Raw genomic sequence first — 12357 nt, 5'->3', positions numbered from 1 at the left:
GTTCTAACATTATGTATGCTAATTATCAAGTCACTAGAAAACCCCTTTCTGATTTTCAAACTATGTTGTTTCTTTGCCTAGACCACCTTTATTTTATTTTACTGGGTAAGTCCTATTCATTCTTTAACACCATCTCTTCTTGGAAGTATTTCATGGTTCTGTAGGACTTTGTTACTTAAAGTCTAGTCCACAGACCAGTATCATTGCCATTACTTGGGGGCTTGTTAGAAATTCTGAGGATTCTCAGTATTCTCAGTCCCACTCAAGACATGCTGACCCAGAATTTTCATTTTAACAAGATTTCTGGTGATTTGGAAGCACGATAAAGTTTGAGAAACACTATTCTAGAAGTTAGATGCTCCTCATTTGTGACCCATAAAACTGTGATCATGGTTCTATTAGAACAGTTAATATCTTTTTGCCTGTTCTTCTAGGTTAGTCACCATGTCTTACTCATTTCTACACTCCTATCACCTGGCACATATTGGATGCTTCATTCACGTTGAATAAATGAAAAAGCAAAGTTACCCATGACAAAATTAGTTGTTTAAATCTAAATGGAGGTTTCTCAGATGTCCCGCTGGCTTTGTGTCCTTATACACTGAAAGTCAGAATGAGTAGAAGATAATATATTGGCCAGCTTTCTAGGGCTATTGGTGAGAAAGAAGTGATTCTTGGACATAAGAACCATATAGCAGTGGCATGATGGGAAATTCATGAAGGGCGGATTTGGTTTCTAGATAATATGAATGGTCATAGGGAGAGGGCGGAGTCACCTAAGGCAACCATGTGTGCTAGGCGTTCTGAATACTTTTCTATCCCAACACACCCAAGAGATTAGACAGATTTCCAGCAGTAAGAACAGCTAATTATAACAGGTTTTCATTGGGACTCCTCTGTCAACTATATAAATCTGCTATAACCGTAATACCCCATCTTTTTTTTTTTTAGACTCACTGAGACAAATGGTTCGATATCTGGTGTTTTGAGTGGGGAAAGAGGGCATTGAGAGATAGCAGGTACAAAGAGCACATCCTGAGACTGGAATCAAGTGTTTGGAATGTATGGATAGATTCAGATATTTAATCTGGCAGGTTAGCTCTAGGTGTCTAGAAAATTAGCGTAGGGTAGGAAAGAGCAGGTAATAAGAGGTCCTATCAGAGTGAGGGCTGGTCCAAATCCAGGTCTCCAGGCACTTAACAACTGGATAGTTCTTGTTCTACATCTTTCTCAACCAGGTCTCTTGGGGTGGGCACTGTTAATTAAGGCCTAATGTTGGCTAAAAGCGGAAGGAGGATTTTGGGTGCCATGGAAGTACAAAACAGTTTGGTAATGACCCAGAATCCAGTGAATAGATGTAGAATAATATCCAACCTATAATTAAGAAGAAAATGTTTTTCTTCCTTTAGTTGGGACTTAGGGGCAGTTATCACAAATCTGGGGTAGGGGTGGGGAATAATTTACAGAAGGGAAGAGATTTCAGAGCTAGTCAGAGGTTTTGGCCTGAGGCAGGGGACTTAAAATAGAATACCTAGGGAAGCCAGCAGGTGATGTATAAACTGAAGCGGGGATGGAGGAGACAGTGATGTACTGAAGAACAAATGCCCATTTGAAGGGTCAGCTTTAACTGGTAGTGTCGTATGGGAATCTGGACCCCAGATTTTGCAAATATAGAAACAAGCATCTATCTTTTTAAATGAAACCATCTTCATTTTTAAACCTTGGCAACTAATTTCCAAGGTATAGAATGCCATGAGGGCTGGAGTCAGTTTGATGGGTACCGGTTTGTGATATCTAGCCTCAGAAAACTTTTTGGCTACAAGTATTGCAGGATTTCTGTCTCCTGGGTGCTTTGGGGTCTCTTTGTGTCTCTTTAAAAACTACAAAGACTTGGGTCGAAACCAAAGGGAAACAAGAAGCCCGTTAGTTAGAGCTTGTCATTGAAATGAAATCAAGTAATCATCTCACTCTAACCACCTTCTAACTCACCAAAATTAAAAGCAAACAAGCACAAGTGAAACCAAATGAAAGGCAAAAATAACTGCCCCAAACCTCAGCTTCTTCCTGAGTCTCCATGGATGGCATCAATCACTTACTGTTATTCAACTAAGAAACCAGGCAGGGTTTATGACTCTTTTTTTTTGCCTCAATCTTCACATCTTATGATGACTCAGGGCCAACAAATGTCACCTTCTGAACTTGCACGGCTCATCTCCTTGTCTGTCCATCACTGTTGCCATTATTCTACATCACGTTCTATTGTCTTTCGCCAGGATTATTCTAAAAGTTTCCTTATTGGCATTCCTAACTGATTTTGTGAGGAAACAACACAAACACACTCTTTTTCCAGGATTAGGTCTTGGCTAGGGTCTGTGTCTGAATCCACAGATGGGGCTTAGCAGATCTGATCCTCTCACCTGCGGTAACTGAGACAAGAGGCCAGAATGTTTTCAGCCATAGTGGGGGGTCTGCTGGAATAACTCCCAGTTCCGAAATTAGAACAATGTAGCACACAGGTCAGTGCTGTCTGGGAAATCTCTTTTTCCTCTTCCAATTTTTATGTGTTAGCACAGACTATATATTCGTATTTTTATGAAAGTAGGGTCATTAGGTGAGTTTCTGAAAAATGTACAGTAATGAGATAAACCAGATCAGGCGAGGATTGTTTTGTACCACGTGTCTCACCAATCCCCATAGCCTATTAGAAACTTAAATGTCCATTCCTTAAGTGGGTTTCAGGTTCATAGATCAAATAATTAATGTTAGATAGAACATGAAGCTGGGGAGAAGTGATCTTATCATGGTTAGGTCATCCTCTGGTCTCTAAGGTTAACCCGGGGAGTACCTCCAGAGGCCTATATCTTTCAGGACTAATACAGAGATGTCCCAGCAGGACCACAATCACTGACACCAATTTTTCCAGTGCCAACATGAAGGGGAATGAATGATTATAGAAGAATTAACTAGAGTTTATAAATGAATTAAAAACCAAAAAAGGACCCAGATTGGGAAATGTCTACTAACTTGTTTTTAACTAAAAGGCCCTATAATTAGACTGCCTGGATTTTATAGCGAAAGGTTATACTAGCTACTTACTAGCTATGAGATCTCAGATAAGCTGCCTATCCATTATAAGTCTTAATCCCCTCATTTGTACAATGGGGAAAATATCACCTACCCCAAGTTTTGTGATGAGGATTAAATAGGAAAGCACATAAATCTCTTAGCAAAGTAGCTAACATTTAATAATAGGCAATTAATGAATTTTAACATCTTTATACTTACTTCTCAATGAAAGTCTATCTCCCTCACGTGTATCAATATAAAATCATTTTAAGCATACTCCTAAAAATAAAAATGCATATATTTGGAGGAATCTCAGAAGGATAAAGTGTTCTTAATAACTTTTGAAAATATAGTCTCATGGTTCAGAATTCAAAAAAGAAAAAGAAAAGCTGAAAGCCTTTGTATATCAATCACCTTTCTCAGCTAGGTAACCAATGTTACCAGTTTTTTGAATATCCTACAAGATAATTGATGCATCTACAAGCAGAAGCAGACATTTTTTTCCCAATTTCTTTTAAAAGTGTTTTTGAATCTGAACTTTTCATCTATACCAATATGAAGAATTATTATTGTTTTCAAAAGGAACGGAGATGGTGCCACTTTGATGTAAATATGTGTACTGTAATTTTTCTAAGATCATATCTAACACTTGTCTTAACATCTAGGCTATAGGACTGTGAGACATATTTTATGGCTCTAGTATTTGTGCCAAACATTACCTTGTATATTGAATTTATATGACAGTTCAATATGGTTAGGCCCAGATGATAAAGGATTTGCTGTGCTTAATTAAATTAAATTAAATGCAAATATATTTTCCTTATAAAGAATATTCTGCCCTTTGCAAGACGTGGGAAGCCTGAAATTAGCTCTGATATTTTCAGTGAGTTTCAAAAACTAGTCCCTGAAATAAAGTAGCAAAATACCATGGTGAAAGAGCGGTTGTGAAAGGAGTTTTTTGGAATATTGTTCTTTCTTCTCTATTCACTCACTCAAGACTAAATATAGCATTTCCAAACTGTAGAAGAGGTATTAACTATTGAAAAGGTAATGGCAAACTCTATGCAGGGCAGCTTCCAAAAAAAAAAAAAGTGTTAGGAGGATGGGAAAGCCTAACTGTTCCTTTTAATATACCACTCACCGGGCCACATTCACCCTGCAAGCAGACTTTGCTATAGGAACATGAAGTCTTGGAAACTGTAGTGAATTTTATGGGTGCCCCCTCTAGACCTCCATCACCAGCTGGAGCACTCCTCCACTCCTGCCCTGAGTTCTGTAAGTGCTGCAGCTAAGGCTTGCGGCAAACCTGCTTCTGCAGAAGAGCTCTCAATCAAACGGGACCCACATCCTAAGAGGTGAAAGCCCCAAGGCGCAGTCCTCAGCCAATGCTGATAGACCAACCCAGGTTTTCTTAAAGCCAGTCCCCTTGCCTGGGGGTGGAATAACTCTGAGTGGCTCAGGTTCCCACGCTCCCTGTGGGATCAAGCTGAAGCTAGACTCCCAGTGAGAGCTCATCCTTGTTTAGAAGTGAAAAGGAGCAACTGGAGAGCGGAGGGCAGATGTTAGGGACCTCATTTAGAATGGGATGGTCCTGGAACAATAATGGCAACATTCCTTTTTTTTTTTTTTTTTTATGGTAACGCTTTTCTGAGCAAGAGTGAAAGGAAGCTCCCTGTCTGTTCTGCTTCTACCTCAGCCTTCCTAAGCCTGATACAGTGAACCAGTTTTCAAGTTGATCCTGTTGGAACCCACCTCATCAGCAATGTTTTGTACTGTACTCAGAATTGCTAACGTTGTTCCTTGTACCATTGGAATCCTGATGATATTCCCTGCTCATACATGACTCAGAGTCAATGATGGAGCTAAAATACTAGGTTTTTCTTTCCTTCTTTACTTAATATCTAAAAGTCAACTACAGGAATTGAAAGAAGGGGCCACCAGCTACAGTAGGAAGACAGGAACACCTGTTTTCTACATATTCCCTTTTCTTTTAAGGCCCTGACTTCCTGTTTACAAACAGAGTAGGTTCCCAAGTTTTGGTCTAGTGCTGTTTTCATGCATTTTTTAAAGCAGTAATTTCCACAATGGTGGGAAGGAAGTAAAGGTAAATGGGGTTTTAAGCAACTTGGTAAAGTTCACATAGTCTGGCATAGCTTTAGGAACAGCCTATTTCCTGACTCCCCAAATGTGCAGGCAACTCTAGACCTGAAAAGAGGGTGGATAAATATTTTTAGCATTTAATAAAACCTTGGAAAACAGAAAAAAAGACATTCAGTATGACACAGCAGAGTGATCTGTCAGCTGAAAATGAATAGAAGTCATATGATCACATGTTAAAGAAGCTTAGGGTTGTGCCAGCTCACTTTCTTCAGCTTTATAATTTTGAAGAGAAAAAAACTGACTTGCTTATAATTCCACAGCTGTGTAGGGACAGCTACGGCTACAGTACAGATCTCTTGATAATGCAATTTGCTGTCTGGGAACACCACAGAGTAGATATCCTGAAAACCTCTCCACTTCCATATGATTGTCCACTCAGAAAACTCAAGAGTATCTTTAAAAATATACTTGCTGGATTAAAATAAAATAATTTGCATAACTGTAAACCAACAATGTGCAGTTATAAAACAATTGGTTTGAGTTGATCATTATTTACTCTCTGGAGCTGTGGAGAAGCAACCCTTACTACAGACCAAGGGAGTTCTTTATTACCACCTGAACACAGGAGCAGGTTTTGTTCATAGGGAAGTGGACTGGACATTGTGTTGGGCGAGCAAGAGACAGTGTCTCCCATACTTTTCCAGAATTATCTGTGTAGGTGGCTAAGTTTTATAAGTGTTCTCTGTGTGCTTGAAAAGAATTCTTTTTTTTTTTTAAAGATTTATTTATTTATTTATTTGACAGAGAGAGACACAGCGAGAGAGGGAACAAAGCAGGGTGAGTGGGAGAGGGAGAAGCAGGTTTCCCGCAGAGCAGGGAGCCCGATGCGGGACTCAATCCCAGGACCCTGGGATCACGACCTGAGCCGAAGGCAGACGCTTAATGACTGAGCCACCCAGGCGCCCCTTGAAAAGAATTCTTAATCTCTAATTATTGATTACAATATTGTATGCACCTGTAAAGTGGATCATATATATTCATTCTATCAAATTTCTAAAGGGTAGTGTTCAGATATTATGCAATTTTAACTTTTTGAGTGCTTAATGTAAGAATATACCACTAGGTTTGTGGGTTTGTCAGTGAAAACTGTTTGCATGTACTCTATACTGTGCTTACTGATAATGCTTGGATATATTCCTACCATCATTATTTTTCCTTATGATCATCCTTTTTTTGTTGCTTTATCCCTTGTTTCTTATTTCTTTTTTCATCCTCCATACTTGGCGAAATTTCACAGTCTACCTCTGCAGTAATTCTCTTAAATTTTTAGTATACATACTTAACCAAAGTTTGAACATAATCAACATCTTTACCCTTCTCCAAAATAATACAAAGATTTTAGAATAATAATGTCTTTCTCCTCTCCTGTAATTTTTTTCATACTTATTCTAGCAGTTTATTTCCAGCTTGATTTTCTTAACCCTCTTCTCTCAAATTAATCATTTGTACCAACAGGTTTTATTAAAAGTTTCTAATTTTATTTTTCAAATTCTGATTTTATTTGCTCAGTGTTGTTTCTAGCTGTTTACTCCTTTATTAGAGGTTCGGTTTCCTTTATGCAGAAGTGTTCTTCCACTAATTCTTTTAGCCAGAGTCTGAAAGAGAAAGCTCATATTTTTGGTATCAGTATGTTTTTTGTTTTTCAGTTTTTAAATGATTGTTTAGCTGGGGATAGACTTTGACGTAGACAGACATTTTTTTCTTAGTACACTTCATTCTGTAATTACCTCTTTGACTTCTTGTTGATATGAAATCTCTTATACATATCATTGTTGTTTCCCTTTTCTTTTTGTTTCCTTTAAGATTTCTTTTGCTCTATATTTTTAGTAATTGATATTTTATGCATTTGTATTTATATTTATTTGATTAATTTTGCTTCCTTTTTTAAAATTTTTAAAAATTTTTATTCATTTGAGAGAGACAGAGAGTGAGCAAGAGCATGAGTAGAGGGGAGTGTCAGAGGGAGAGGGAGAAGCAGACTCCCTGCTGAGCAGGGTGCCTAATGCAATCCTAGGACCCCAGGATCATGACCTGAGCTGAAGGTAGATGCTTAACCGACTGAGCCACCTAGGTGCCCCGAATTTTGCTTCTTTTATATGAAAACTTGTCATTCATGATCTCTTTGAATATTTTTCCTTCACCATAATCTAGATGCTGTTCTTTTAGAGTTCTTTCTTGAGCTTGACTTTCTCATTCTCTTGTTCCTATTTGCTAATCTCTCATATTTTACATCTCTGTCTTCTTCTGGTATGTTTAATAACTTTTTTCATGTATTTTCTAGTTTGCTATTTCTGTCTTCAGTGGGTAGTCTGATATATTACCTGTCCTGAGTTAAATTTTTTGTGTGTGTGTGTTTGTGTGTGATATGCATTATTCACGCAGAGAAGGGTGTCAAACATTTATAGTAGTAATATAAAATGCATGTACTTTCCACTTAGGTAATAAAGTAGAATATGACTAATGGCTTAGAATTCTCCTGTGTACTTCTCTGCAGTCATACCACCAACTGCCAGGTAGCCATTGTCCTGACTTTTTTTTTTTTTTTTTAAAGATTTTATTTATTTATTTGAGAGAGAGAGAATGAGAGACAGAGAGCATGAGAGGGAGGAGGGTCAGAGGGAGAAGCAGACTCCCCGCCGAGCAGGGAGCCCGATGCGGGACTCGATCCTGGGACTCCAGGATCATGACCTGAGCCGAAGGCAGCCGCTTAACCAACTGAGCCACCCAGGCGCCCCCATTGTCCTGACTTTTTGTTAACAATTTGTATTAGAGTTCTCCAGAGAAACAGAGCTATTAGAATGTGCATGTGTTTATGTATATTAAAAATTTGGCTTGTATGATTATGGAGATTGACAAATCCAAAATCTGTAACATAGGTCAGTAGGACAGAGACCCAAGGAATAACCAGTGTTGCAGTTCAGGCCTGAAGGCAGTCAGGCTGGAGACCCAGGGAAAAGTAGCAGTTCAGGTCCAAAGGGAGTCTGCTGGCAGAATTCCCTCTTGCTCAGAAGTCAGTCTTTTGTTCTATTCAGGCCTTCAACTGATTGGATGAGATCCCCCTGCATTATGGAGGGCAATCTGCTTTACTTAAAGTCCACTGATTCAGAAGTTAATCTCATCCAAAAATACCCACACAGAAACATTCTCAGAGTAATGTTTGACCAAATATCTGGACATTGTAGCCCCACCAAGTGGTCACATAAAATTCAGAATTAGAAGTCCATCCCTTGTCAACTTGGCGTCCATACACAGCTCCTTAAACCATACCTAATCTCCAAATAAAGACAGCAACAAGGTTATAATTACACCTAACATGATACAACTATCTTGCACACAACTGCAAATGCACTAACCCTTTCCCCAGAAGAGGATGCAATATTCTTGGGTGGTGTTTACTCTTTTCCTTGACACTGTATTCCTTAAATATTGTGTATAACTTTTGATTCCCCCAAAACTTAACCACTAATAGCCTATTGTTGACTAGAAGCCTTATCAATAATATAAACCAACGATTAACACATATTTTGTATGTTATATGTATTACATACTGTATTCTTACAATAAACTCTGCTAGAGAAAAGAAAAAGTTATTAAGAAAATCATAAGGAAAATACATTTACAGTACTGTATTTATTGATACCATAAGCTTATGTCATCTGTTTGCAAGATGAATTGTCTGTTAGTACTTGCGTCAATATTTTCTTACATGATGCAAAATACTATATATTTATTGAAAAAAATCCACATCTGGATTGGACTTGCATAGGTCAAACCCATGTTGTCCAAGGATCAACTGTATTTATAATAAAATAAGGAAGAAATGCTCATTACAGTTACAGTCCTAATTCTTAACTGGTCATGTGGTTGTAGCTAGTATTTAGAACTAACTTCTTTTACTACCCATTCCATATTCCCATTGCTCTCAGCAAACACCTCAGCTGGTGATAGTTCTTAACCTGATGGGATGACCTTAACCTTCATTCTTGAAGGGTATGGCCCATTAGTAGTCCTGCCTGGATTGAGTTGTTGTAGTTTTCCATTGACTTTTTTTTTTTTTTTTAAAGATTTTATCCATTTATTTGACAGAGAGAGAGAGCACAAGCAGGCAGAGGAGCAGGCAGAGGGACAGGAAGAAGCAGACTCCCCGCAGAGCAAGGAGCCTGATGTGGGGCTTGATTCCAGGACCCTGGGATCATGACCTGAGCCAAAGGCAGACACACAACAACTGAGCCACCCAGACGCCCCTTTCCACTGAGTTTTATCCAGCACCTGGTAAAACTAAGCAGTACCCTAAGGGATCTCCTGTATTCCAGACATATTCTGCCTTATCTCCACTGTATAGGAGCAAGCAAATGTTTTTCTGATAGTCAGAATCAATCATTCCAAAGAGCACAGAAATTCTCTTCTTTGCCTATTGATTTAGAGGCATGAGGAGTCCAAAGTGGTCAGGTGGTAGTCTTAACTTCCACTTCAATGGATCAGTTCTCCCTTTGGAGCTAAGACTTCCAGGCCAGCAGAACATAAAGTTGTGGAGGGACAGGAAGCAAAAATCTTATTATTGGGTCACTAGGGGTAATAGTGAGTGATGCCCCTCCCATTTCTATTCCCTGATTGCTGGAACCGTGAATCCTGGCTATGGGAGAAATAGAACCATATATTGGATGTTGATTCAGAGCATATACATGCTCTCCTGAAGAACCTTGCCCCGCCCCTGAAAGGAATTTTCACCTAGCTGGCATTTGTAACTGAGTCTTTAAAAGGCCCTTCTACCATTCAGTCAAGCCAGCTGCTGCAGGATGGTGGGGAACATGGTAAGTCCACTCAATTCCATGAAATTGGGCCTATTGCTATAATTCATTTGCTGTGAAATGAGCTCCTTGATCAGAAACAACAGTGTATGGAATACCATGTCAGTGGATAAAGCATTCTTTAAGTCCATGGATAGCAGTTTTGGCAAAAACATTGCATGCATGGAAGGCAAATCCATAAAATATCTTCCCCTTTTTGCCCATTCATGGAGGTATATTCACATACCTCTTTCCCAGACTTCCTTGTCACCAACTTTCCAGTCATGTTCTTTCCAAGTCCCTGACTAGCCGTACCATTGGCCACAACCCATGAATGGTAAATAAACACACATCTGGCCATTTCACCTAAGTAAAATGAATAACCAGATGCACTGCTTGAAGTTCTGCCCACTGGGAGGATTTTCCTTCATCACTGTCCTTCAGAAATGTCTTAGAGAGGGGCTGTAGTGCTATGGCTCTCCACTTACAGGTGGTGCCTGCATATTGTAGAGAACAACTATCTACAAAGCAGGCCTAAGTCTTCTCTTCCTCTGTCAACTAATTGTAGGGCAGTCCCACTGAGGCCATAGGTGAAGCCTGGGTGAGACAAAGTAGTATAGCTGGAGTAGGGACCATGGGCATTTGGGCCACTTCATATAATTTACTTGTGCCTTCAGGAACTGTTTGGGCTTCGTCTCACATATACCACTTCCATTTGATGATAGAGTGCTACTGTGCACACTCAACTTTATGGGCTGGTGAGTCAGATTATACCCAGTTCGTGATGGACAGCTCAGGTTGCATGGTAACTTGGTGGCCCATGGTCAAGCCTTCAGTCTCTACTAAGGCCTAGAAGCAGGCCAAGAATTGTTTCTTAAAAGGAGAGTAGTTATCCCAGAGGATGGCAGGTCTTTTCTCTAAAGTTCTAGGGATCTGTAATGAGATTCTCCTGTACGGGCCTGCCACAGGTTCCATCTAGCACCCCTATCTGCCACTGACACTGCACTTTGGATCTATTGGATCAGATGGTCCAAGTGGCAGAGCAACTTGCACAGCAGCCTGGATCTGTTGCCGAGCCTACTGTTGTTTTGGGCCCCATTCAGAACTAGCAACTTTGGGGTTACTCAGTAATGGGCCAAAGTAGCACAGCCAAATGAAGAATATATTTCTTCCAAAATCCAAAGAGACCCACTAAACATTATACTTCTCTCCTCTTTCCCTCCCTCCTTCTTTCTCTTTCTTTTTGGTTGTAGGAAGAGCCAGATGCAACAACTTACCTTTCATCTTAGAATATCTAAATATGTCCTACATCATTGGACTCCTAGAAATTTTACTGAGATGTAAGGCCCTTGAATTTTTATCAGATTTATTTTCCACTCTCTGTCATGCAAATGTCTTACCAATAAGTCTAGAATAGTTGCTACTTTTTGCTCACTGGGTCCAGTCAACATAATGTCATCAATGTGATGGACCAGTGTGATACTTGTGGAAGGGAAACATAATCAAGATTTCTGTGAACTAAATTATGACATAGGGCTGAAGATTTGGATATACCCCTGAAGTAGGGCAGGGAAGGTATATTGTTGGTCTTGTCAGCTGAAAGCAAACTGCTTCTGTCTGGTAGTCTTTATTAATAGGAATTGAGAAAAAAAGCATTTGTCATTTTATTAGCTGCATAACAAGGCTGTGTTAACTTGCTCAAGCAATGAAACCACACCTGGTATTGTGGGTGAAATTGGAGTCACTACCTGGTTAGGCTTACAATTTTCCACTGTCATTCTCCAAAATCCATCTTTCTTTTGCATAGGCCAAAGAAGTGAGTCAAAAGGAGATATAGTGGGAATTACCACTCCTGTATATTTCAAGTCTTTGATGGTGGCACTAATCTCTGCAGTCCCTTCAGGAATATGGTATTGCTTTTAATTTATTATTTTCCTACATAGAGCCAGTTCTAGTGGCTTCCACTTGGCCTTTCCCACCAGAATAGCTCGTGGTCTATAGATCAGAGAACCAATGTAGGAATTTTGCCAGTTGCTGAATATGTCAATTCCAATCATGCATTCTAGAACTGGGGAAAAACCCACATGAGGTGTTCAGGGACCCACTGGGCCCAGTGTGAAATGGACTTGAGTTAAAAAAACTCCACTGATCACCTGACCTTCATAAGCCCCTCCTCTGACAAAAAACCTGTCATGTTTTGGGCCTCCTGGAATCAGTGTAGTTCAGAGCCAGTGTCCAATAGTCCCCAAAGGTCTTATTATTTCCTTTTTGCCACTGTACAGTCACCCTGGTAAAAACCCATAGGTCTCATTAGGAAAGAATTGGAAGAAGGATTAAGAGTGTA

At 39.5% G+C, this 12357-nt stretch overlaps 1 long non-coding RNA gene across 1 annotated transcript in view; it reads left to right on the top strand.

Annotated features, from left to right (window-relative positions):
• The window catches only part of LOC145722561 (uncharacterized), a 126324-nt gene extending 116611 nt beyond the window's left edge, over positions 1-9713 (top strand). Inside the window, exon 3 of the long non-coding RNA XR_014146902.1 lies at positions 9313-9713. This is a non-coding gene — a long non-coding RNA (uncharacterized LOC145722561). The remainder of the gene's footprint in view (positions 1-9312) is intronic.
• The last annotated feature ends 2644 nt before the right edge of the window (positions 9714-12357 follow it).

Source organism: Leptonychotes weddellii, chromosome 7, assembly GCF_054177405.1.
Source record: "Leptonychotes weddellii isolate Sample4059 chromosome 7, ASM5417740v2, whole genome shotgun sequence".
Classification (NCBI taxonomy): Eukaryota; Metazoa; Chordata; class Mammalia; order Carnivora; family Phocidae; genus Leptonychotes; species Leptonychotes weddellii.
The sequence above is the reverse complement of the archived record's forward strand: the minus strand, read 5'-3'. Positions and strand labels throughout refer to the sequence as shown.